A 28,000-nucleotide genomic window follows, 5' to 3' on the forward strand; every position below is an offset into this window, starting at 1 on the left:
TATCTTTCGAAGAGGTGGAAAAATTCAAATATCTTGGAGCAACAGTAACAAATATAAATTATACTGGGGAAGAAATTAAACACAGAATAAATATGGGAAATGCCTGTTATTATTCGGCTGAGAAGCTTTTATCATCCAGTCTGCAGTCAAAAAATCTGAAAGTTAGTATTTATAAACAGTTATATTACCGGTTGTTCTTTATGGTTGTGAAACTTGGAATCTCACTTTGAGAGAGCAACATAGGTTAAGGGTATTTGAGAATAAGGTTCTTAGGAAAATATTTGGGGCTAAGAGGGATGAAGTTACAGGAGAATGGAGAAAGTTACACAACACAGAACTGCACGCATTGTATTCTTCACCTGACATAATTAGGAACATTAAATCCAGACGTTTGAGATGGGCAGGGCATGTAGACATATATGCGAATCCAGAAATGCAAATAGAGTGTTAGTTGGGAGGCCGGAGGGAAAAAGACCTTTGGGGAGGCCGAGACGTAGATGGGAGGATAATATTAAAAGGATTTGAAGGAGATGGGATATGATGATAGAGACTGGATTAATCTTGCTCAGGATAGGGACCGATGGCGGGCTTATGTGAGGACGGCAATAAACCTGCGGGTTACTTAAAATCCAGTATGTAACCAAGTAAGTAAAATCATTGTATTTGGATACTGCTTCCCTACTTTGAAATATTACTACGCGGCACTGATGTGAACAATAGGCTAACTTACCTTTAGGAGCAGTAGTTGGTATTGTCTGCTTCCCGGGTTTGGTGGTCATCATCACCTCGGGCATCTGTGTTGATGCGTCTCTTTTCTCCTTCTTCTTCACTGCTGTTTCTATAAAAAAAAAGCAATAGGCCCTTGATTATTCTAATTTCCAGATACAATAAACTGCGCATGCTCAGAGACATAGAGCATAGATACACAAGCTATCGCTAAGGGACTTATTGAAATTCGTTCTGTTTCGAGTGTTGTCGTTACTGTTCTGAAATGCACTTGATAAAATACGAACAAAGTGGATTTGTTGTATAAATGATATAAACGACCTATTTGAGAAAGAAACGACTGAAAATTTAAAGTTTTGAGGAAACTGCATTTTAAAGCAATATGTTGCTGTGAGACACCAAAGGATCGTTGAAATTACTCCAGAATTCTGTTAATAATGTACAATGGATGAAATACTCAAACAAATAGAAGCTGAAGCAATCAAAGTCGGTCTGGAAATTAACAATGATAAAACTAAATACATGTATAATATGAATAATGACAATACTAATAAGATTAATTTAAATGATACTAATTTTGATAGAGTCTCCTGTTTTAAGTATCTGGGTTCCGCGGTGAAAGACAATAATGATGTTATGACTGATATAAAAGAGAAGATTGCAGCTGGGAATCGAGGTCTTTGGGCATTGAATAAAACTATGAAGTCCAAGTGTATCTCAAGAAAAGCTAAAATAAGAATATATAAAACTATTATTAAACAAATAGTAGTTTATGGAAGTGAAACTTGGACTCTATCTGAAAGGGCAATAAAGATCTTAAATGCCTGGGAAAGGAAAGTATTACGGAAAATCTTTGGGCCTACTTATGAGCAAGGGTTTTGGCGAATCAGAACAAATGCTGAGTTATATGAATTATATAAAGATATTAACATTGTTGTTGACATAAAACTCAGAGTGGCGGGACACATAGCCAGGATGGAGAACAATCGCACAACCAAAGCTCTACTAGATGCATTGCCAGTAGGAAGAAGGAAAGTCGGACGACCTAAACTGAGATGGCTGGATGATGTTCTGACTGACCTAACAAAAGTTGGAATTAGAAGATGGAGAACACGAGCATTAGACAGGAGTGATTGGTCGGATGTTCTGAGGGAGGCTAATGTTAAACTACAAGGGCCGTAATGCCAATGATAATGATGATGATGATGATGATGAGGAATGTTTCATTTAGTTATACTATATGTTTCAATTAAGTAAAATGTGTTAATTGGATTTTTCACAGCAACATGAAGCTTAAAATTTCAGGTTTATCATAAGTAAAAACAACCATTACTTGGGAGATATTTTGTCTTCTTTAAACAAAATAAAAAATGATGCAAAAGACGGTTATGAAAAAAAAATGTTCTCTAAAACATAATCTTAATGTTATTATGCTCGTAAACTAATATGACCAGCGTACTTGCTAATAACATTTCCTGAAAAATGACCATTAAACAATACAAGGCAAAAAATGCAAATAAATGCAAAATAAAAGTAAACATAGACTATATTGGTTCGTGTTAAAATGAAACGAGTTTATATTGGGTATCCTGCATTGTCTGTGATCTCAGAAAAAATTATATTTTATCAATTTCCAGCCCTAATCATCACTCATTAACTCTCTACTATTTTCCTACGTCCTTTCCGATATTCCCATCACATCCACTCTGTTTCTTCTCATTGCTTCAAGTTTTCCATCTTACCTCGAAGCCCAGAGGTACTGGCGTTCGTCGTCGATCCTCCTTGTTGCTGTCCATTGTTGTACGTCATGACGGGTCCTTCCCCAGTATCCCCCACCCGGACATCCGATTGGGGGGATAGTTTACGTCCGGAGTTTTTTACCAGGGAAAGATCCATCATGCAATTTTATTCGTTACATTCTTCTTGGGATAGATGGATGAATGCGGAAGCCTCCCATTGCTTTCCGCACACCACTCTCTCTTTCGCATCTTAAAAGATCCCAGGGGGCCCCGGCGTGGAGGTGAGGAGAGTGGATTTGACTAATTAGACCCTCCGGACTTCACCGAAATTCACCGCAAGGGTTAAATATCAGTTCCATCAGGGTTTTTGACCCGATCAGAGACCGGGAAATCCTAATTAGCCTTTGCCCCCCTAAGTCTAAAGCACTACAAAGATGTTAAATATTATGTTTTATTTAACGACGCTCGCAAATGCAGACGTTATATCAGTGTCACCGGATGTGCCGGAAATTTGTCTTACAGGAGTTCTTTTATATGCCAGTAAATCTACTGACATGAGCTTGTCGCATTTAGGCACACTTAAATGCCATCGACCTGGCCCGCGATCGAACCCGCAGTCTTGGGCATAGAAGGCCAGCGCTATACCAACTCGCCAACCAGGTCGACCATTACAAAGAACATCATTGTTAAAATGACCAACTAAGATCCTTATCGAAGGTGACACCAAGAAAGTTAGTCTTCATGGATGATATAAGATTAAAGTTATGTCATTGAAATACTTATTTACTTACAAATGACTTTTAAGGAACCCGAAGGTTCATTGCCGCCGTCACATAAGCCCGCCATTGGTCCCTACCCTATGCAAGATTAATCCACTCTCTATCATGTCATTGAAATATTAGACATTTAAAATTAACATTATTACTAAGAAATAAACATGAAGTTTTGTCTACATTACTAATAGGCTAAAGTTATTAGAACGACACCATTTTTAAAATCAAAATAGTACATTATGCAACGAGCCTATAATGATAGTAATTAAGACGCGAGTATGTTTGTTTATGAAACGAGCGCAAGCGAGTTTCATAATTTTCATACGAGCGTCTTAATTACCATTATATGCAAGTTTAATACGACTTTTTATGCTCGACCATATTTCTAACTTGAAATTATTCAGAAGTATCAATTTTATTTGTATCTGACTGAAGATCGGAAGTGACCTTGTGCGTAGCTCGTAAATTGTGAGATGTGCGCAGAGGCGAAAGTATTGATTTTTTCCGAAAAACAATAATGTCATTGATCTCGATGTAATGTAGAGAATAACATGAACTAATTTTGATATAACCTGGAAATTGGATTAGAATTGAAAAACGAGATGACAAATTGAATTTATTTGAATATTATTTACAATTAACGCTAATTATTATAGTAACAGAACATAACCTTCTGCGACAGTATTGGATTTCCAGCCTCTGTGACGTTTTCCTCGTTGTCTTTCGATTGCATATCCGAGAATAATCGAAAACCTAAACTTTAATGAATAGGTGTACTTTAATGACATGCATTTGTGACTTAAGAATGCTTTCTTACCATTTTTATCTTTATTTACTTTCTGGGATAAAAATTAAGGACCGTCCCATAAATAGGACGCTATGCATAATGGTCAGTGACAGTAGCTGAATAGAATAACCCCTCTTTTAGTTCCAATAGTATTTATGTAGCAAATACATATACACATATTAGAATCAGTGGTTCAACTGCCCTCCTCACACAAGCCTACGCATTGCACAACACTACTGTATTTTGTGTGGTAAGGGTAGAAACATTTAGGGTGGAGTCCAATTTGACACTTGCTGCAGATGGACTTTGCTTTCTCTGTACAATTAGCACACCTTCGCAGAGTTTCATTTTCAACTGGCCAGTGGTGTTTACCATCAAATCTTATGTCTCCTGATGGAATGGGAACAATTTTTCCTTAGTGGGAACTCACCCCGTGCCTTTTCAGTATTGTAAAAGCCAGGAGACGGCAAAAGTTGAGGAGCGGTTCTGAAGAGTTTTGAGGCTTCATTTTTCTGTACAGAAACAAGCATTTACTATGGCAACATCAAGAAAATAAGCGAAGATGGACCACCACTCTGTTGTTGCCGCTGTTGCTAACATCGGTACTGCCAACGCTGGTGTTGCTATTTCTGTGCTAGCGCTGGTACTGCTGTTGCTGCTAGTGATGGTGCTGCTATTGCTGCTGCTAGCGCTGGTGCTGATGGTGGTGATTGTAAAAAGATTCGTCGCTCTACAGCCCATGAAGGGCCAAGACCGACCAGCCTGCTGCTGGTCTCACGTCCACATGCCGAAACAGAGGTGGACAATCATCCAACCAGAATGGCAGTATCGTGTGGTTAGCACGATGATTTCCCCCCTAGCCGTTATAGCTGGTTTCCGAAACTGGATTTTCGCTACCTATCGTAGCTCCACAAATGCATGATGGTGCTGGGTGGGCACCGGTCCTATACACTGGCCGAAATTTCATGAAAAAAATTCTTGCCCCATGAGGACTCGAACCAGTGCGCATTCCGTAACGCGAATCCGAGGCAGGATGTCTTAGACCACAATGCCACGGCGCGGTACGTTGGTGGTTGTAGTAGTAATAATAGTACTTGTAGTTGTAGTAGTACGATGGCCTTCTACCTGGAATTACCTTCCCTGTCTTGGAAATGTTCATATATTAGCATTCTTCTCTTTGGGCGGCATTAACTTGTGCGAGAAACCTCAGCTCCATTTTTGTCTAATGTACTTTCAAAATCATTTGTTGCAGCTTTTATGTTAGAAGACTCTGGCATACTTTCATCAGCAATATCATCTTCATTATCATCATTACATTTTTTTTTTTTTTTGTAATTCCGCTTTACTAAGTAGCATTTTACCGCCAAGATTATTCAAATAAGCCTCATGCTCGTCATCCGATTTATCACTGTATTTATTTGTATCATGGAAATCTTCTGGAGGGGTCTCATATATTAGACTCTCATTATTATTATTTTGATTTTCCATTAACCCCAGAATTTCACTCACGGTTAGACTGGAAATAAAACAATGTAATGGAAACCATATACATATTATAAAGAATACCATAGGAGTGCACACTGCATGGCGTCCTATTTTTAGGACGGCACTTTATTTCACCGTGTACCTAGCAATATATAAGAAAATTTTTCTTGTTGTTATATACCACATGAAAACTGAAGTATTCAACTCATCATGTGAAAATAAAAATCAGATTTCTGTACCATCATTACAGAATAACTAAGAATCACCTTACACGCGGTGCGTCACAAAATACTGTTATTCCTGCCATCTTGTAAAAAATTAGCTGGTATGAACAAATGTTCGCGCGGAATTCAAACACTGCAACACCATAATACAATGTAATAATTTACCTTCTAAACAATGCCTCCAACTGTACTAAACAAGAAAAAGTTCCATAGAAATCAGTATTTTACGCATGTCCCATTTTTAGGACGCTATGTAGTAATGGGTTAAAGGATTGCTACCAGGTGTATAATTACTACGTTTCGGCATGGTCGAGCATAAATATCATTAATTAATTTTCAGTTTGCGAAATACCTAGATGCTATACAGGAAGAAGCTGAAGTGAATTTTTTTTTTTTTTTTTGCGTATCTGTATATACTCGTAGATCTGTGGCTGATACTTTTGTACGCAGTTTGGAACTGCTATGTTGCCTAAACTCCAAAAGAAACAAAACCCTACATACTGTTTCATCGTCGTTAAAATCTACATATTTTCACACATTCGACCGCGCAAGCTATAAGAAAATCGGTAAAAAGTAATTTCAAGAATTAAGGAGAATTGCCGGTTCCAGACTTTATGAAAATACAATAATTTAACATGAATATTCTCAGACCAAAAGTCTTATATTTCTAGGTAAATGATCTCAAACCCTCAGATTCTTACTACTGCAATGCTGACTAGGAATACTGCTGGAGTAATAGTTCATGCTAACCTAAAAAAAGAAAATGAATGCCGCAAGATCTTACCTTGTTGGCGAAACGTTTATCATACCATCATTAATTCCGTTGGGTATCCGATTCCTTTGTCTAGTATCCTGATATAGCCAGATGTTCGGCTGGGTTAGTTGCAGCATCCCACTCGATGGGCTGCATGAAACATTTTAGAGTTCTTTCTTTGAAAATTCTCTCTGTCGCAGGTGCAGGAGATGTCTTTGTAGACCTACAATAATGCAAGAAACTTCGATGATCTAATCAATGAATTACATGTAGATTCCTGGAATTGTTTCGAAAGTTATGAAAGAAATTACAAAGACGCATAAAATTTGCAGAACCCTTGGAATGTAATTTAACATAGCTAGTGATAACCGGCGTAGATGGGGTAGGGAAAGGGTCTAGTGTGCTGTGGATGTGAGTTTGATTACACTCCGGCTGTAATTATATAAAATCCGGTACTTAATTATTCTGCTCGGTGGGATGAATATGTTCCTTTTTAATTGCTACAAATTTGTTATAATTATCTAGTTTTAGAGCGGAATTCTGTAGCTTCTTTTCTGCTTCTTCATTTAGCCTATTTCGATCATTTGTTTTCATGGATAAATACGCAGAGAATTCAGATATGAAACTAATTAAGATTATAAAATAGAATAGAATGTTTTATTTTCGCTGGCAGAGTTAAGGCCATAAGGCCTTCTCTTCCACTCAACCAGCTTTAATCAATACAATACATATTTAAATTACGAATATTTACATGACACTTAAAATGTTCTCCGGCAATACTCTTCAGTTAAGTTTTAACGACTAATACATGTTTATTTAAATTTAGATGAACCTATAAGATAAAGTAGTACCGGTAACTTAATTTATGAGCTAATTCAATTCAGTCAACTATAATTAATTTGAGATAGCTAGTAAAATGGTAAGAATTAATTTAATATTAGTTTACTAGAACTATGTTATAGGGAGAAAAAATATTACATCTAAAAATATATTTATATAATGATAATATTAATGTAATTAAATTTTGCCATTAGAGGTGTTGTAATCTATTTAGATAAATTAATGATAATAATAAGAATGGACAGATGTTAGTTTCATTATAAGTAACAAATATTAATCAGTCATTAATCTGTTAAGTAAGAATTTGTGTAATTTTGACCTAAATGAAGTTATTGTCCAACAATCCCTTACATCACTCGGAAACGAGTTCCAATTTCTAGCAACTGAAACTGTATAAGATGAAGAATATAAAGATGTCTTTTGGTAAAGTATAATGAGTAAATTGTTATGTTGAGACCTGGAATTTAGCTGATGATATGCGGATAAATATATATTATATTCTTTTCTAGATCTTTAATAGTATTAATAATAATGAAATATGATTTTTAATATTCATTTTATAATATTATGATTACATTATAATAATTATTATTTGTGATGTTTCAAAATTTAAGTGATTCGACTTTGTATACTTTTTTCAGTAGGCCTAATCTCCAAAATTTAAAATAATATTTAAATATAATTTACGATTCACCGAATTCCACACTTTCACAAGCGCTGCATTATACGATTTATTTTGTTCGTATTTATTGATAAGGAAGAATGGTCATAAAACAATATAATGTATTAAAAACATAAAACCTCATTGTCCTCAGTAATTTTAAATAGTGTCGCGATTTCGGTAGTTTTTTAAACGTGCTTGTCCAATCGAGGCTTAATTATCAGTCTCCAATATACATATATTATATTTATAAAATCGCTATTGACGCTACAAAACGTAAAAGCTTTTATTCCCTACTTATTGTTGCAGTTTTCAAACAGGAATTGTAATATAACTTAGAAAACTTACCTCAATGGGAAGAAGTTCATCCTGGTTGTTCCGTGGAAATCGAACCCAGCTCCTCATTTCACATTACGCTCCATAAAACGTCATCTTTGCTTGCTTTAATCGAAATCAAAACTCAAAATGGCGATTCAATATGTCATTTACATTGTTGAAGACGGTATTGTTCCGCGTTGAGAGATGAACGTCGATTACATAGAGAATGAAAAAATGGAACTAGTGTGAATGAGTAGGAGCCACTGCCTGCTGGATCACAGCCAAAGGAGTGGTAGGAGCTGTAGACAAGAAAATTGATAGTACTTGTGTTGTAAGAGTAATCAACCGGCCGCAAAGGAGTTTAAATATTCTCGTTTTCATATTTTATGTTTAGAACGTATTTTTAAGTTTTCTAAAGTAATTGATACAACAACGTAGCTACATTATTTATGATGCAGTTACATATTGTATTAATGTTACTTGATTTTTATCAGTATAAAATCACAAACCTTTACTTATTGCGAGAATATTAATTTCAAAACTCTTTGGCTTAGAGATCTTCTTCCTCTTCTTTTATTAATAATTCTGTAGCTGAAACTTCATTCTATGCCTACTATGTTGGCTGCGTTTGGAATAGGATTTGAACTTTAATGTTGCGACTGTGTTCTTCCCACGTGTTGGTCTGTGTATTCGGTTTTCAAAAAATTAAATTTCTTTGCTTGTGTTCCCATTTTCTCAGGAACAATTGAAAGTAGACCGTTTTTTATCATGCTACTTGATGTCAGTAATGTGATTTAACGTACTAATAGAAAATATGAATCAGAAACTTCTGTAGGAGTCAAAAGTCTTTCAAATAGTAATACAGTAGAAACAGGTTAATTCGACATTTGATAACTGGAATAAATGTCTATTTCCCTAGTAATTACTTTTGAAACCAACGTTGATAATTGACTTTGCACTCAAATTTACGAATCTTAGGCCTAAATTTTTTAAAACTCAATAATTCTTTCGTAAATGTCGGTCAAGGTGTGTAGATTTGTACAAAAAAATACCTACACAAATTTTCTATATAAAGATTTTTTGTATTACTTCCATTTTTGTCTAACAATTTTTTTAGGGATGGGAAGGTAATGAGAAATAATTCTCTCCATTTCGTATTGATTTTATACCATTTTGTAAAAATCGTTTTATTTTCCGGCAGTCTTATACAAATATCATAATTATTGCTCCTTTCCAGTGGTTAATATTTTTCATTACTCAGAACACTAGCCTTTCTTTGTTGGTCATAGTGATCGCATAAGTTTACTAAAAATTTGGTAAGGGTTGGTTTTAGATGTAAATAGAGTCGAATGCAAGCTATTACTATTTTTCAGCTCTCGGCCCACAAACGCGTAAGAACTCCGCTACTTAAAATTTATTTGCGTGGGAGATGGCAACAAACAAAAAATGAGTAATCATTTAAATATATATATATATATATCTTTATTTGAGTAATAGATATATTTATGTAATATTTTATCATTGTCATAAATGTCCGCCAACTTAGCTCTGTGGTCGCGTATCTGCCTTCAACTATACGGTCTGGATTCTATTCCCGGCGAGATCAGAAATTTTCATGTAAAATTTCTACCTCGGGTCTAGAAGAGATGGCGGTGCACAACTTCTAATTACTAAATTGCGCACCAATATGCCTTGGTTAAATCTCAAATCACTCCGCAGTGCATATGAAGAGAAGGCATATGTCACTGATGATAGTGATTCGTCCACCGGATGGGAACGTTAAGCCTTGCGACCCCCTTGGTGCTATTCGACAGGAATACGCTACGTGTCGGCAAGGGGTTTCCCCTTCTCCCTTCCGTACCCATTCCCTACACTTCACTTACACATACACTCCCTCTAGTAGCCTACATTACTTAACTCTTCACAAATACTTATCATGAACAGTGTGGCCCGCCGAAGTGGTGTACAAATTGAAAATGGGTCACAGTGCTGCCATCTATCCACAATATGCGGATCCCGAATCACGTAAGTGAAGTCGATAGGCATTAGACACACACACGCATCATTGTCATGATTAACCAAAAATGGTAGACAAGAATGCTGTTGTTGGTAGCCTTGTAAGTTAAACTTACAACCAACGAGTTAGAAAGAGATTAGGCTATAGCATAGACTTGCTAAATAACCGCTAGACCAGTAGAGGGGACTGTTGAAATCTCCTTGGTCAGATTAGACTCTGTCTGGACTCGTACTGCACTTCTTTTCAACTGAATAATGTGAATGAGCATTACTGTAATGAACGATATCTGCTCACTGGCGCTAGTGTTATGCTCCCAAATTGAACAGCCGACGGGCGGCCATTTGTTTGGTTGAGCTGAATAAGTATGGTTCGTTTATGTGCTATTTTTAATTGCAGCAATGCAAGGAATACTCTTCTAGTAAAAGAGTTCCTAGACTTTTGTTCCTAAAAAGTGTTGGACCACAAACGTCAGCGTTTAATTTCTTGCCTCATGTGCAATTGTGGCTGCGATCTGAAAGGAGGGGTGCATGATGAACTGCTTTATTGATGTCAAGTTTTTTTTTTCCATTGTATAGTAGATGTGCCTCTTTTCCTCAGGAATTAATGCAGATAAGACATAAGCGTCTGACGACTTCCGGTTGTTGCTCTGAGCGCCACTCGTGGGTTCGTGGCTGAATGCGAAAACATCCATGGAGTAAAATCAACCCCCGGCCATAAGCTTGAAACGGTGGAACCAAAAAGGTGTACTAGTATGGCCGTCAAATTGTCCATAGTTCATATTTTTTTCGGTGTGTTTATAAGCTGTTTTGTTCGTATTACTGTATTACGATTACAAATTGTTTCGTGTTGTTGTGAATATTTCAAAATAAGCTAATGTTCTGTTCGGCTCAAATGTAGAATATGTCCGTTGATATGTTCCCTTATGCTTTAACATATGAAGGAATGCCAACATCCTTCTTGATAAGAGAAAGAATGTGGAAATGAAGTGTTCAGTCCATGTCACAACCATAACACTTTTAATAAATATAGGCTACAGTAAAACATACATTGATATAATAATCTGCTAATAGTCCTGTTACCTCCAGATCCATTCTAATCCATTTACGTATGACCAAAACCGATAGTAGCAATTTAATATTTGGCAATTGGCGGTGTCTACCAAATCTATATAGATTTCAAACAAGCGTACGACAGCATAAATCAGAAGCAAATTTATAAGATTATGCAAGAATTTGATATTCCATGTAAACTTATAAAATTAGCACAAACAATGATAAAAGGAACAATAGTTCAGGTCAAAATTCAAACTCAATTAACAGATCCCTTTAACATAGAGCAGGGACTCCAACAAGGTGATGGGCTGGCCCCATGCCTGTTCAACTTAGTACTGGAATATGCAATAAGAAAGCTCTCTATCAATATGAAAAGTACTCTGGACTTCCAGACCACTCAAGTAATCGGCTATGCGGATGATATATGCATATCAAGTAGAAATATCAAGGCAATAAACGAAACCTACAATGAATTGAAAGAGGCCACTAAGGTCTTAATATCAATCTAACCAAAACACGTGGCAATGATTCAAGCAAGTTCTAAAATTACAAATAGCCGGGAACTTATGATCAGTGAACCAGAGATAACCGTGGTTGATAGTTTTGACTACTTAGGCTCAAGGATTACCAATAATAATGTCCTTTTTAATGAGATCCAAAAGCAAATAAGATCGGCCAATAAAACTTATTCCCTACACCAGGTTATGAGTAATCGGGACGTCCACATGACAACTAAAATAAGACTTTATAAAACACTCATAAGAACTGTTCTCATGTGTGGCTGCGAAACATGGTCTCTTACCAGAAGGGCTGAGAAAGCTATTGGTAGCTTTGAAAGGAAAATACTTAGGAAAATATTTGGACCTGTAAACAAAAATCAGGAATATAGGATACGAAATAATAAAGAACTTCATAGAGAATACGATATACTCACCCATATAAAATTGAAAAAACTCCAATGGGCAGGTCACTTACAAAGATTACCTTTGGGTCGTCTACCAAAAAAAGCCGTTATTGTTAGAGCTAGTTTTCATGGAAATCGCCGTCCAGGATGACCCATGAAGAGATGGGATGATAATATCAGGGAGGATGAGGCTAGTCTACTACATTGCAGAGATTGGAAACTGGCAGCGCAAAATAGAGATTTATGGAGGCAAAAAATTCGGCAGGTCAAGGTTCAAACATGAGCTGTAGAACCATTGGATGGATGGAATTGGCGGTATTTCGCGGTGGACGTCATATCCGTCGTACCGATTTCAAGCATATTTGACTTGAAGTATTCCCTCCTTTCTTTTTATCCTCTCAGAGTAAAATACATATTCAAGCATTAACCTATACTGATATGCAATTTATTTACACTGATGTACAATTAATGTGTCACCTACAATCATTTTCTATATGCTATTTATTAATACTGATGTATGATTAATGTGTCACCTATCTACTTCTTTGAAGGCAAAACTAAACTGTCTATAATTTATTTTATTACAGTGTTTTCTCAATCGTCGAATAATAACAAATGAATGTCACCTATAACAAATGAATAACACCCAGTGACGGCTGATTGACTGAGACAAGTGAGGCCAGGTCTCAGTCACTTGCCTTAATTGAAATCAAATTTTGTGTTTTTATATAATATATTAGTCATTTGAATGAAGCATATATCGCTGTAGAAGTATTTGAAAACTTTGTGATGGACATAGACCTGTTTTGCAGTAAAATTTGTTCCTGAGGCCAGGATCGCTCGTGTCGGGTCTGGTTTCTGCATTTCGTATGTTTTTGCGGGCTTTGAGGTTGCACTTGAAACGGTGTAACTAAGACAATTCGTCTGGCCTCGTGGTGTGGGTATAGCAGTGGTGACTTGTCTTCCTAAATAGGCCATAAATAACATAAAAATTCCCGCTGTTTAGCAGGCAGACACCACACTGTTCTCTCCCCTTATGTCTTAGTTTATGACTTAAGTGAGAGTGTGTGGTGTAAGGTAGAGTTGATCACACTTCGTAAAGTTACAGGAATTGAGTATAGGGTTCTTGAGAATAAGAAGTCGTCAAACTGTGGTATAAGTATTGTATTGGAGAATAGGTAGTAATACAGTTGAATGTGTTGTAGACTACATCGACGGCTTAATGTCAAAGAATACTAACTCCAAAATCACAACTTTTCAGGAGAGGCAAAAACAGTTTAATTGTATACATTTTCTTATGTTACTGCTTTAATTTAAGAGATATGTTGATAAAATTTAAACCATATATATAGAATATAACCTTAAAGACAATACAATACATATTTTCTAGAAATATTTAATATTGTCTTAAAAATTAACAAATTTTGGAGATAGTGTTCTTTGTTACTAACACGAAGCGTTCAATTTAGTAGATAGTGTTAAAAATAAATGCCAAAATATTGAATTTAAACACTCTAATAAAAAATTATAGATCTATTTGACAATGCAAATTAATAAATTTAACTTATTGTGGAGAGCTGCAATTATCATATTTCTTCTTCTTTATAAAGGAACATTATCTAAACTCAAAACATATCAGCATTATTATAAAAGTGCCAGTTAATATTGTTTATAAAGCATAAAAGCATAATGTTATCATTATTAGATTAATTTATGCTATTATCTGAAATAATAATTTTAACAGTGCACTTATAAAATAATAAAAGAGTAATGTTATCTTCAATTTACATTGCATTTTAGAACAACAGTGTTTTTAAATAGTTGCTAATGTTACGCTACTTTAATTTACCACAGCTGATGAGGGATTTGGACGAAAAAGTTATTTATCTAATGATCAATTTATTTGAAAAAATAGCAACGTCTACAAATTCAGTTGATTTAAAAGTCTGTCTGCACGTAATAAAAAGAAAATACACACTTAGCTCAGAATGTATACCCTAAATGACATTGAAAAAATTATAATCTGAATATATTACATTTTATTTGATTCAGTATTCGTTTTGAGTAGTATCAATATCCATACCTCTCATACAAATATTTAAAATTTCTTCTTGATTTTATAATCACTCATTGCTCTTCATTTTGAGATTCTTCTACTACGATTTCCTGTTCTCCATTTTTAAACTGTTGTAAAAAATGGTAATTTCCTGCTATAATGTTCTGTTTACATAGTTGCAATACATTATTCATTTTCTAATCTTGTATATTTTCAGTGCACCATGATGTTTTGGTTTAAGCTTAAGATAATCCAGCCTAAATCCACGTGTAATCTTCCTCTATACCTTGAATTTATGGAATTCTTCATCATAGTTGTATTTAAAAAAAATACGTGTTCACTGTCACTTTTCCGATACTGGAACCACACTATATCCAGCCATCTACAATGTTTCCATTAGTGTCAAGTTTCTTGTTCTGTATTGATGTCTTCTGAATTTCTCTTACATCATTACATTACTCTGTTCCACTTCTATTTTGGATACAGCTCTAACTATTGTATACCACTCTGATGGATCAAATATTTCTGTATATTTTGCTGTTTTTTTTTTAATGTGCACGTGGACTGTGTCCATTTGTGAATGTCCTAGTTAAAAGAAAGTTCAACTTGAGGTACGTCCAAAACATTCACAGCGTAGAGGAGCATGGTTGATATAAGCACAGTTCTCCACAGGTATCGGACTTGAAACAGAACCTTTTACCATTTTGCAGTTTTTTTCATTTGAGCAAAGAGATATAATGGTACCTCTGCTGTTCTGTTGGCTGCATCATACACGATCAAATTATATACAGGTATTCTACGTTTATAAAATACTAATTCCATTTTAACATTTGGACTGTAGCGCACAGCTTCGAAATCAAATTTAAAAAAGTAAAGATCGTTTACTGATGCCCTAAATTTTGTAATAGTTTTTTACTTGACGATCTCCTTCCTTTCTTTCAATGTGGGACTGATGAACTGCCTCTGTCTCTATCTTCTTACGTTCAGACATGTGATCATATTTATAACATTTATCGCATTGATCCTTTCTGGAATTATGAAAAGCTATATTAAAATTATTTTTGAAAATATGACGATAATATGAAAGGTTTTCTGCCTGAACATTAGCATTCCTGAATCCCCCCCCCCCCCAACATTTAGGCCCGCCATTGCTCCGGACACACTGCAGCCTTAGGCTTATTGTGCTGTCTATGTTTTATAATTTAATACCGATTCATCAGCCCTTTTACCTTGATTAAGGTATATAGTCCAGATATAGAACTCGGTTCAAAATCTGAATTTTTCTTTATACAATTCATACATTTTTTTGTAAATTTAAATCACAAGACAGATATTCTCTTGCAGTGTCGTTTCTTGTACTCTTGTTGGACAGTACTCTTGAAAATGAAGCAGAGTGGTTCACTATATATTCACGAATATTTTCAGATTTCTTTACTCCGTGTTCATGCCCTCCTCTTCGATCAGTATCCACTATGTTATTGTCACTTTTTTCAAAATATGTTCTATTATTGTGTTGGATATGTCAAAGATGGCGAGAAAAAAACCCCTGCATACCCATATCTTTTCTTTATTTTTCACAAGACAAAAAATGGTGTTTTGCCTTCTAGATTCATCCTTTTTGGATTTGGATTTCCTTCACCTTTGTAAGGCCATAAAAATTGCCGCTTCAAATCGTTATTCTTAATATTCCAATATTGTTTATGAATTTCATGTTTGTCTTCAGCACTAAATGAGAGGTTCCATTTAAGGGGACATTTTGTACAATCTTTGTGTAGAACTTTTTTTACCAGCAATTTCTTTCCACTATTTAAGGACTTGTGGGCTTTTTCCTGTTATCCGGCGTTGGACATGGACTACTAACAACTATGCTCTTATTAGCTTCATCACTCATTCCTTGCGAAATTTTAGATGTCGCTAAAGCCAACTTCACCATTAACCTGCCCCTAGTATTCGAACTGACTATTTTTTAGCTCTAATAAAAGAGTATCAAATTATCAGAGCAATCCTGTGGTGCGTTTCTTACAAACTGAATTGATTTAAGAATGCTTGTTCTATTAATTAAAAAATTCTCTAACAATGAACAGTATGGTGATTGTATTACATTCTTGGTTGTATGTTCTGAGGCAGTGTCACCAATAAAATCTTAGAAATGATAAATAATTTCACTATCTCGACTTAGTGTTCTTCTATTCTATATTTTGTTACTGTCAAAGAAAACTAAGTCGAGATAGTGTTGTTTGACACTCAGCATCTGTCTAACTTAACACAACACTATCTCCAAAAAAAATAAAACTATATTTGTAGAGACATATTACTTTCACACCATATAAAGGCTACTTTGTACAATATGATACTATAAATAACTCAAAAAGTCGATTTTTGGAGTTAGTGTCCTTTGACACTAAGCCGTCGACATGACAACTAACGAGTAAAAGCCCTGAGGTTAGTGGTGACTCGTATTATATAGAGCAGGTTTGGGGCATTGTCAGGACGCGAGTCATGTCGAAACATGACCATACATGGTAATGTTTAGGGGTTGTAGTCACGTGCAGTACGATATACGTTTTAGTTCCACATGATCATGTATAGTAATATTTTAGGGAACGCGGCCCTAAAGAGTCCAAAAATAAATCAAAGGGGTGAGAAGGTAACACGTGGGTGAAAGGGAGATAGCTTTCTATGCAGTCACCAACATCCTTAGGAGTAACATACATTTGCAATGATGCAATTACACAGAATACAGTAACATATAATTGACATACGTGGTTCATTATTAATTCACACTACAGTCTACAAGGAGTTACAATATTATTCCACACTTCCCTTCCTATTAAAAGTTTGACCAACTTCTAAGAGGTTAAACTTTCACTTTATCCCATTCCTTTTGTCTTCTGGATGATAATGGAGATTTTGAGACGACTGCAGGGATGGATTTATGGGATTTTGCCTTTATTTGTTGAAGGGTTTGGGAGACATCATCTATTGTGGCGTTAGGATCAGGCTGGTACCGTAGAAATGGGTAAAGTCAATCAGTGGGTGTATAATCGATCATTTGCGATTTTTATTGAAAATTATATATTATCTCAGTTACTTGTTAAAATTTTGTTATGCTGACTTCATTGCCTGTCATTGCAAATGTAAGCGAGAGGGACAACAAAAAGCTTGCAAATGCCAACAATGGGAACACAGTGTAATTACCGTTGAAGTGAAAATGGTTATTCTTAACTTTTTCTCTTAAACGAAAACAAAGTCTCACAAACTCTAAATTATCGTCAGCAGTGAAAGGAGACAAGAAGTATACGTAAGTACTTTTGGTTGAGATTGTATCCTGAAATAATAGTTTTGCAGTTCTTAAATGTTAGTATTGAAACTTATTATTTTCAAAAAACTTGTACTTTTGTAGGGTTAAGTCGATCATGCCATCGACCTACTCGAAGCAGATAGGACCAGCAGAAAGAATAATTTTTTTCACCGAAATACCTCCAACTAACACTTATAAACAGAAAAGTGTCATGGTATAGCTTATAGAGATGGGGTAGTGGGGAAAGAGGAAGACGAATTTATGGTGAATTTCTTGCGTAAGAGAAGCACTGCCAAAGGAACGTATTTTGTGTACCCCTCTGTACCTGACGATGGGAACAACGTAGTTTCTAAAGTGACATGAGGAGGGGAAGATTTCAAATAACATCTGACATAAACCTGAGCAATGTTGAATAGCATTTTAGATTATAATTGAAGTGTGATATTTCAATGTAAATTTTGAATTCTTAAGTCTTTATTTGTTGATATTTATTTATTTATTTAACCTGGTTGATATGTGAAGTAATAATTTTTTTATGTTTTATATATTGGCAATCATAGTCACGTTTGTACAGTGGAGACCTATAGGCCTAATTGTATCGAATTGTATGATCACAGTAACAAAATATCCACTATATAATCCTATAGACTTATATAATAGATTATTATTGTTTTCTATACCCCTTATAACAAATAACATACATGTAATACACTTAATTTGTTTTTAAAAACCTAAACAGTGATCGACTTTACTTCGCAATATTTTTAAATCGATCTTAAACTAAAAATTCAATGGTGGTCGACTTTACCCTATTTAAACAGGTAACTTCGATCGCAAGTAAAATAAAAAAAATCAGACTTTGGTAAATTGTAATTCACTTCTTGTAATGTGATTTCGTAAGTGATAGTATATGACGACAAAATACTATTTTCTGAGGAACTTCGCTCCATTGCATAACCTCAATATCATTAAAAATTGCAAAATTTTGATCGACTTTATCCTCTTCCACGGTACCTACTAGGATTCATAGAAAATGTTTGCATTTCATTGTCACTATCTGAGATTTCTCCCTCTCTTGCTTTTTCCTTTGATCTCTGATTGTACTGGCTATTTTTAATAATATTATTACTGAATTTTCAAGTTTATAGAACCATATTTTAACCGAAGGTATATTAGGTCTGTAGTTAAATCGTACATATTGTAGCCCTGTACAAATACTTACATAAAATATATACATAATTATGACATAAAATACACATATTACATTAAATGTGTATGACATAATAAACATCATAATTATATTATATACAAATATGTAGATATGAGATAAAATAGATACATAGACATAGATACACAATATATGAAACACAGACATATTACAGACAATACTTTCCCAGGACATATGACACACAGACTTGTTACACAAAAAGGTAAGCATTTCGTAGAAACGTACATATTACTTTTAAGGACGTATATGACATAAAAATGGCATGAAATAGACACATGACATACAAATGCATATAGAACACATAAGACATAAACATATTATATAAAATACACAGACAAGACTTAAACAAAATTGCATAAAAACTTATATAGTGACATTTTTATTTTTACTAACAGTTTTAATATTAACCTGGCTATACCTTTGGATTAACGGTTGAAAACAGAAAACACCGTTTGCTACCCCCTTCCACGAATGGAGTTCGATGATACTGACGTAAAATACAAACAAATCACTTTACTAGGTATAGGAGGGAAGAAAAGTAGTTCATTCATTTACGTAAACTAGGACATGTCGCAATTTTGAGTTTGATAATTTTCATTAGGTTTTTGTTTAATCAAAATACACTACAGTATTAACAATAAGTGATTTTACTCAAGAACTGAGTTATCCATGCGAACGTATTTATTATGCAGTGTATATTATACTGTCTACAGCACATTAGCATACAATGTAGAGAATGAAGTTAAATTGAAAAATAGTCATAATATGGATATTTAAACACATTTTTTAAAATGGTGGCCGTTCATTTTGATACAGGCTTAATTACCAGTTTCGTTCTTCGTACTAGTAACTCATGTTGAAATAATTCTGTACCTACTCTATAAAAGAGTACCTTACGTACTGTAAATTCAGTCTTCACTTCTACCCGATCCGAAAAGATAAAATTATTCAGACATGCCATCTACTGTTCGTCCAAGTGGTTATGTCGCAGGATCGTAGAAAGAGGAGGAATCACGTGACAGTTAATTACTTAACGAGGCCCTTTTATTTAAGTTATTTTAAACAGTTGTATAATATTACAATAGAAATTAATGTTTTCAGAAAAGAACCAAGACAGCCCAGCCACTAGTTTTACAGAGGGGCGAGTAGAAGTAGGTGGGGGAAATCTGGATGCGACGTAGGCAAACGGACGACAGTACCTGTGCGAAAATATGATTCAATATTGAAAGCTCTTTCGTCACTGGAAAATGCGAACATATTTCTGAAACGTACTATACTCACTAACTTAGTACTGTTTACTATATGCGACCTTGGTTCTGTTGGAGGACAGTTGGAACTTCATTAGTAGAAGGGGTGGGAGTGAAGTACATACAAAAACTCAGGTACAATAAAAATTGAAGTAAAAATAAAATGATGTTCCTGCATATGATATGAAACTGTGATATTACAGCTATTATTATTGTGATTATTAGTATTATTAATAGTAGTAGTATCTCCTTTTATTGCAGCCTGTTTTGACCTGTGGAATGTTAGATTCATGATACAAAACCTGAAAATATTATATATACACAAAAAATTAACACATTCATATAGCCTTACCAATTGCATTAACTACAACTTCTCATACTATGGCCGAAACACATAAACTAGTTATATACAGTGAATTGTGAATATGTGATATGAATTTCTGAAATTCTCTTGAACAGCATATCTTTTTAAACATAAAACACAGGGGTTTTTACAATTGCCCAGAACACAAGATGGCATGTGACAGTAATAACAGGCGAGATCTTTCGAAAATTGGGCAATCAAATAGGAGGTGTTGAACAGTCTGGGCGATTTCCCCGCATTTACACATGGATTCATTTACATTATTGATTTTGAACTGTTTAAAATATGTTTTAAATTTTCCATGGTCTGAAATGAATTGCGTAAGCACGAAATTGGGTATCATGTGTTTACAGTTTAACCTAGAGGTTATTGTAGGAAAGAATAAGCCCGGTTTCTTCAACCTTTGTTAAATTATAACAGTGTATTATTCCATTTTAACTGTAAACTTGACAGTTGAAGCATTTCTTCAACTACTGTTAGTACTAACAGGCTGTTAAAATTCATGTTAATTTAACTGACCAATTCATGGAGTTAAGTCATTAAACTCTCTGTTAGCATAGAAGTATTCAATATGGCTGGTGCGTTAGATGCTGAACTATTATATGTTGATTATTTAGAAAATGATATCCATGAATACATAAACAGAGCGGATGATTTCTGTAATTCGACAGAATTCATACAAAGATATAAGCAAATTGATGCAAAGTCTCACTTTTCGCTTTCAACATAGATCCGTTTGTTTGTTTATTCTCAATAATTGGTTTATACTGCGAAATTATTTCAACAGAAGGCTTCTCTCAAACGAAAAGAAATTAGTCCCACGATTTCTTATTGTTCCAGTGTTTTCCATTTCACAACAGAAATACCAATACACCGCTCCACGCCACTGTGATACAGATGATGGAAAGAAGCAGAAATAAAACCTGAGAGAATAGAAAGACTTCTATCCTCTCTGTCTACTATAACGTAAAATAATTAGAGAAGAAACATTTGTAATAGAACAAAAATGAACACAACAGTAGTTATTGAATTGAAGCGTGAATATGTGGTGTGTAATACAACCAATACAGTAATAAAATATGATTCGCTTCCGATTGGTGTTCAGAGATGCAGCTATTGAAAGCCACGTATTGTCCTTCATTTTCTCATCTTTATACGAGGCGTGCAGCTTATCGTAAATGTGAGGATTTCAATATTAGAATCTCATCAAATAAAATTTGCTCCATGATGCACAGCACAGAACAAAATAATGCATAGGTTATGTCACGGTCTTCTTGCTATAAAATATACGACGACAAAATAGCTTTTAGATGGCAATAGAATGAATCTAGTGGGCTGTAATCGGAAACGTGAACGCCAAAGTTGAAACTTGGCCAACTCTCCGTTGCCGATCTCGGGCTCCAGCAAGCTTTTCGTTAATTGTGAATGCTCACATTTAAATGTATACATTTTAACAATTTTACCGTTTTCGTTTTCGTTCCGATTCTCGTTTCTGGTTTATTGTGAACCAGCCTTTACTCTCGATTAAGGTAGTTATACGGGTGTAAAGTGAGTGGTGAAACCACTGCCATCGTGATCTAGACCAGGCCGTAATGCAGGATGTGTGACGTCACTCGATGGGTCGGGCTTTTCTATTTGAGTGTACGGAGCTGAGTGAAATATATTACTTTAATGTGTGTCGGTGCTCAATTTTATTTAGTGTAATGTGTGTATAAGATACGTTCACTTCTTATTGCATAATATGTTGCAGAAATAATTACAAAACTGTGTTATTTTAATGTGAACGGAGTTTTACATGTTAACATAACCTGTTTGCATCAAAATTTTAAGTTTGGAATGGAAGCTATTTTGAGATTTAATAAAGGAGAATTATTTATATTGTGATTTTAATTTAGCACATCTATCTTCCTTACTTGTAGGTAGAAAATTTACCACAGTCCCTCCTATGAAATAAGTGTAGGTACGTACGGTTGTGGGTTACTTCATCTGGTAGGTTAGATAAATAGAATTAAATACGACCCATATAGTAGGGAACAAATAAATAAAACAATTAAATTGTTATTCAAAGTAATGTGTGCATAAGTTCCATTTATTTGTTGTATAATGTGGCAGGATTATAAAACTGTGTTATTTTTATGTGAAGAGAATTCAGCATGTTAATATAACCTATTTGCGTCAACATTTTAAGTTGAGAACGAAAGCTATTTTGAGATTTAATAAAGAAGAATATATTTAGGATAAACTTCAGAACACGGTTATCTTCCTTACTTAAAGGTAGAAAATTAACCACACTTCCTCCTATGAAATGTACATACGGTTATATTACTTACTAGCGCTGAGGTATAGTTCCGGTAATTTCTGAACTGAAAACAGTTGAATTTATTTTTTGTGGAGAGGCATTTAATCCTCTAAGCAAGGCATAATAAAAACCTGAACTAACCGAACTAATTAGTATATGCAAGGTGTATGAATACGAAGGGAACTACCTCAGCGCTAGTTTAGGCCTGGTAACATATTAAACTAATCAGACTGGAGTACCGTATGAAACGAATAAATACAATTGAAATGTAGACAGATTGCATTTACAAGTTATACGTAGCGTTATGCTTAATTATGATGCATAATTGCGGATATAGAAATAAGGCGGTGAATGTAGAGTATCCAACGCCCACTGAACGAATATTTCACTTTTATAACTGCCAATGTTGCGCTATAATTGTATATGCAAGGTAGGCTATAACAAAAACCTAAACTAACCAAACCTAACCTGTGAAAGAAGCAACAAGTTATACTAAATATGTGTAAAATTGGCCTGTGTCTCTATAGTGGGCGGGACATAAGTAACATTGACCCAATACTAGATACTGTAACAGTAGTGAAAACTATTAGGTATAATTTTTCACAATATACTATATGTATCTCGCTTTTAGTTCAAATTGTGTATATTATCAAACGTCGTATTATTTATAATGTAGATTATTTACACATAAGAAGGGCGCAATAATTTAAATTTAATAAAACAAATACGGTAAACTAACAATAATGGATTAGACAAGAGTAACATCAGTAACGCTGCACTTAGGCCTAATCATAATTTACTTTACATCCCAGTCAATGTTTCACTTTCACGTGTATATTATTACACATATTTACTGTTTATAACACCAAACATTCACTTAACCACATAAGGGCGCAATGTTTAATCGAAATAAAGGCAGGTATTATGCATACGAACTTTGCCTGCAACAACGTAATTTTTACACCAAAAATAATATTATACCTTACGTTGCAAGTGAATTGTGTTTCAAGTGTCTCACAATCACTGTTTAAAATTTTACCGACGCAATTACACTGCATTTCAGAGAAATATATGTTATTTTTCATGTACTGCAACAAATTGATTTGGTTGAAAGACTGCCCTTCGCGATCAGCTGTTAAGCAAGTCACGTGGTCTGCCGTACTGCCTGTATTAGATCACAATAGCAGTGGGTGAAACGCTACGAGGTTTTACTCGAGATTAAATCGAACTTTAATCGAGAGTAAAGCGTTGGTGAAACTGCTTGAGGGGGGACCATGTAGGGGATATTGATTTGTTATAGCTTGTGTTAGCCTCTCTGTCACAATAATACATTGTGCCATATTGGTGTTCTGTGAATGTGCTGCGTTGTTGAGTGTTAGTTTAATCAAAAGTGCATGCGTGCATATATTACATATTAATTTTGTATAAAATAGTTCATACTGAGAGAACATTGAGATCATTCTTTTTATCCTCTCAGGTGAAACCGGCCCCGAGTCAAACAACGGAAACAAGCGAGAATCGCAATTGTCAGAGTTCAGAAAACAGAACTGAGCCTACACTTGATTATAGGTTATGGTTGAACTCTAGAATCTCTGATCCTAACAGAGAGTTAAACAGAATGTTAAAATGTGAAATGTAAAGTTGAAGAAAAGCAATTCAGACTTTTAGCTTACATTTAATTAACGCTATGTGAGTGCACTTTAACAAAGATTGAAGAAACCGGGCCTAAGTCTCTAGTTAGAGAGCCTTATCACTTCCTTGGCATTGAACATCCCAGCTTGCTAACATGTGTTCCTGTAATTTATGTTTTATGAAACTGACAGGAATTTTATGGTAATTATCAACGACATTCATGGAACAAGCAAGCTTGGCTAGCTGGTCTGCCCTTTCATTCCTTAATATACCCGAGTGCCCTCGAACCCAGTTTAAACAAATATGTTTGCTGGAGTTAGCAATATTACGTCTGATATTTACGCCAATCATATGCATATTATATTTGTCCCTAATACAGTTCAAAGTTGCCTTATTCTTAATAATAATAATAGAACGATAACAAGCACTACATCCTTTCCTGTAATCTGAACACGTCTCTCTCCAGTTACATTGTTTCAACATCCACAGTCGACACTTTCTACAACTGCTACAGCAACAGCAACACACACAAAAGAGCAACATTAGTCCGATTACTGAACTAATATAGAACCAAGAAGAACAGTGACGCCAAAAACTTTCATATTGAATTTTGGATTGTTCTTCTGATATTTGTTTTTGAAGATCATCAATTCTTACTCCCATGTATTTAAAATCATGAGTCGTAGATAGAATATTTGGAAATGGCAATTGCATTTTAGTTTTTGTCGTTATTTCTTCTTGTTTCTGTGAAATACAACAGTCAATATGCATGGGAGCTATAGGGATGATATCAGTAGTAATTTGATTAATTTTAGTATGCTGTAGTGCAGTGGTTCCCAACCTTTTTTGACTGACGACACACTTTACTGAACGCCCACGATATCGCGACACACTTATTTGATTTTATTAATAGTAATAATAATGATAACTAGTACATTTATTCTGGAGAAAAGGTGGTGTAACTCTGTGCAGAATATTGTAGAGGGGACGGGGAGATGCTTACTGTTCACTACACAGGAATTTTGTCGTTTTTAACCTCCCTTTCGTCCAACTAAGACTTTCAAGATCTAATCGGAATTCAAAGAAAAATTATATTAAGAACATAGTTATTCACACATATTTTGATTCCATGATTAAAACTGCAACAAAAATGTGCCGGAACGCCATTCCAGCGCGTTCCGCCAGAAAAAAGCATTGGTACCAACTTCTATGTAGTGTTGTAGATAGGTCGATGTTAACATGCAATCGAAAATTCTAAAAGAACAAGCAGTAACTTGAGTGGCATTAGAAAAAAAAAAACAAAGATATGTGTCAAAAATCCCAATCTATCTATGCTGGATATCCGATAAAAGATGTCCTATCAAAGATTATTGTTCTTGAAAACTCGCCTATTTAAATTAATGTGAAATCTGTGGTTGGTGGGTTGCACAGAGTTTCTTTATATAGTACGTGGCCTTATGGTTGAAAAACTGAACTGAACATTGTTGCAGATGTTCACGTTTCATTGGTAAAGTCTGTCTCAAAATAAAATGTACCATATCAAAGACTTCGTTGCAAATAAAAAAATGCGTTGTAAAGAGACTTTCTGGATGGCATAAAATTTATTTTTAAAATCCAAAATTTCGCGACACACCGGTTGGAAACTCCTGCTGTAGTGGATATAACACACCTACTGAGGTCAACCCTTTACAATTAACGGCTAACACAAGTTTCCCTCTATTGAATAATTTTACTTTTTCCTTTACTTCATTCTCACATACTACAGTTATTTCATCCTTTTGATGATTTACATACAGCCATTCATTACTGTGTGTTAACGGTATCCACATGGTATCTATTATATGTAAGTTACATATTGTTCAAATGCTTTACATATTTTGGATATTCAGTAGTAGTAGGATGTGTTAGGTAGATGAGACAATTCTCTTTCACTATATGATTTATTGGTACATTCTCCGTACAAATCATATTAACAATTGAGGCACTCAGAAGGAAAGTAATACAAGTGACATTTTCCTAAAAAAAAAAAAAAAGTGAGATAAGTGTATATTCTAAATCTTTTTAGGTTTTGATTTATTAATATTTAATTATTTTATTGGAATTTTTTATTAAATTATTATTTATTTGTAATTATGATAAAATTAGTAATTTTTATTAACCAAATTATATTCTGGTTAATAACAAATATTGTAATTCTATTAACATGAATTGGAGCACGTCCAGTAGAAGACCCTTATATTATTACCGGACAAATCTTAACAGTTTTATACTTCCTATATTCAGAGAAAAAGTAATATAAGTGCAGTTGCAGTCAGTGCTGTTCCATGTTGGCCTAACTCTTGTATTACCATGCTTACAGAGTTCTGGCTGAGAGACAAACTAATACAAGTGCGTTGTTTACATAGTGTTGTTGCTTTTCTCCAGTTTATAACTAATTCATTTGCTATAATGGAGAGAGGTAATGTATTACAGCGCTGACTTCTCGAAACATCTTCGTGGAAGACCTGCACACATTGAACTGGACCAACTATACAGTTGCTAAGTGGAGCAACTTGCAAGAGCTGAAGAAATTCATCCCACCCATAACCACTCTTTCTTTGATGACCTGAAGCATGAGGAGGGGCATAAGGACTGCAGGAAGTGGACGTGGAAGAGGAAGTTCAATCGCAGTAGGAGGCCTACAAGTGCACTTCATGACAGAAACACAGATGTTACAGCAGAGAGAGATGTGACGTATTCAGATGAGGCTAGTGACGTAATGGACAGCGACTAAGGCTGAATTTCATTGAAAATTAAAAATATCATTAACCCACTTCTTTCGGTTATATAGACAAATTTTGTGTGGTAATATGATAATAAGAAAGCTCAAATGCTGTTAAGACAGGAATGTTTTAATGTTCTAAGCAATATTCTTGTTCTTCTTTTAAATAATATACAAATACTGAAAACCCTTGCACTTGTATTACTTCTCCAGAAAAAATAATTCCGTGGAAAAATACTACAAGTGACTTTAGGGCCCAATTTTACCTGAACTGTTTTAGAATAGATAATTTCTATTTATAAGTTAAAAAATATAGGTACCAACTTACAGGCTTACTTACTTACTGGCTTTTAAGGAACCCGGAGGTTCATTGCCGCCCTCACATAAGCCCGCCATTGGTCCCTATCCTGAGCAAGATTAATCCATTCCCTACCATCATATCCCACCTCCCTCAAATCCATTTTAATATTATCTTCCCATCTACGTCTCGGGCCCCCCAAAGGTCTTTTCCCCTCTGGCCTCCCAACTAACACTCTATATGCATTTCTGGATTCGCCCATACGTGCTACATGCCCTACCCATCTCAAACGTCTGGATTTAATGTTCTTAATTATGTCAGGTGAATTATACAATGTGTGCAGCTCTGCGTTGTGTAACTTTCTCCATTCTCCTGTAACTTCATCCCTCTTAGCCCCAAATATTTTCCTAAGAACCTTATTCTCAAAAACCCTCAATCTCTGTTCCTCTCTCAAAGTGAGAGTCCAAGTTTCACAGCCATACAGAACAACCGGTAATATAACTGTTTTATAAATTCTAACTTTCAGATTTTTTG

At 34.8% G+C, this 28,000-nt stretch overlaps 1 long non-coding RNA gene across 9 annotated transcripts in view; it reads left to right on the forward strand.

Annotated features, from left to right (window-relative positions):
- Positions 1-28,000, forward strand: part of LOC138701336 (uncharacterized) — a 208,919-nt gene that overhangs the window by 167,073 nt on the left and 13,846 nt on the right. For 3 of the 9 annotated variants that reach the window (XR_011332509.1, XR_011332511.1, XR_011332510.1), the window contains one exon: positions 10,922-11,517. The exons of 2 other annotated variants lie outside the window; for them this stretch is intronic. This is a non-coding gene — a long non-coding RNA (uncharacterized lncRNA). Of the gene's footprint in view, positions 1-10,921; positions 11,519-24,252; positions 24,391-26,879; positions 27,360-28,000 lie in introns of those variants that run through there. 4 more of the 9 variants (XR_011332519.1, XR_011332518.1, XR_011332514.1 and 1 more) reach the window with 4 other exon arrangements.

Source organism: Periplaneta americana, chromosome 6 (assembly GCF_040183065.1).
Source record: "Periplaneta americana isolate PAMFEO1 chromosome 6, P.americana_PAMFEO1_priV1, whole genome shotgun sequence".
In the NCBI taxonomy this organism is placed as follows: domain Eukaryota; kingdom Metazoa; phylum Arthropoda; class Insecta; order Blattodea; family Blattidae; genus Periplaneta; species Periplaneta americana.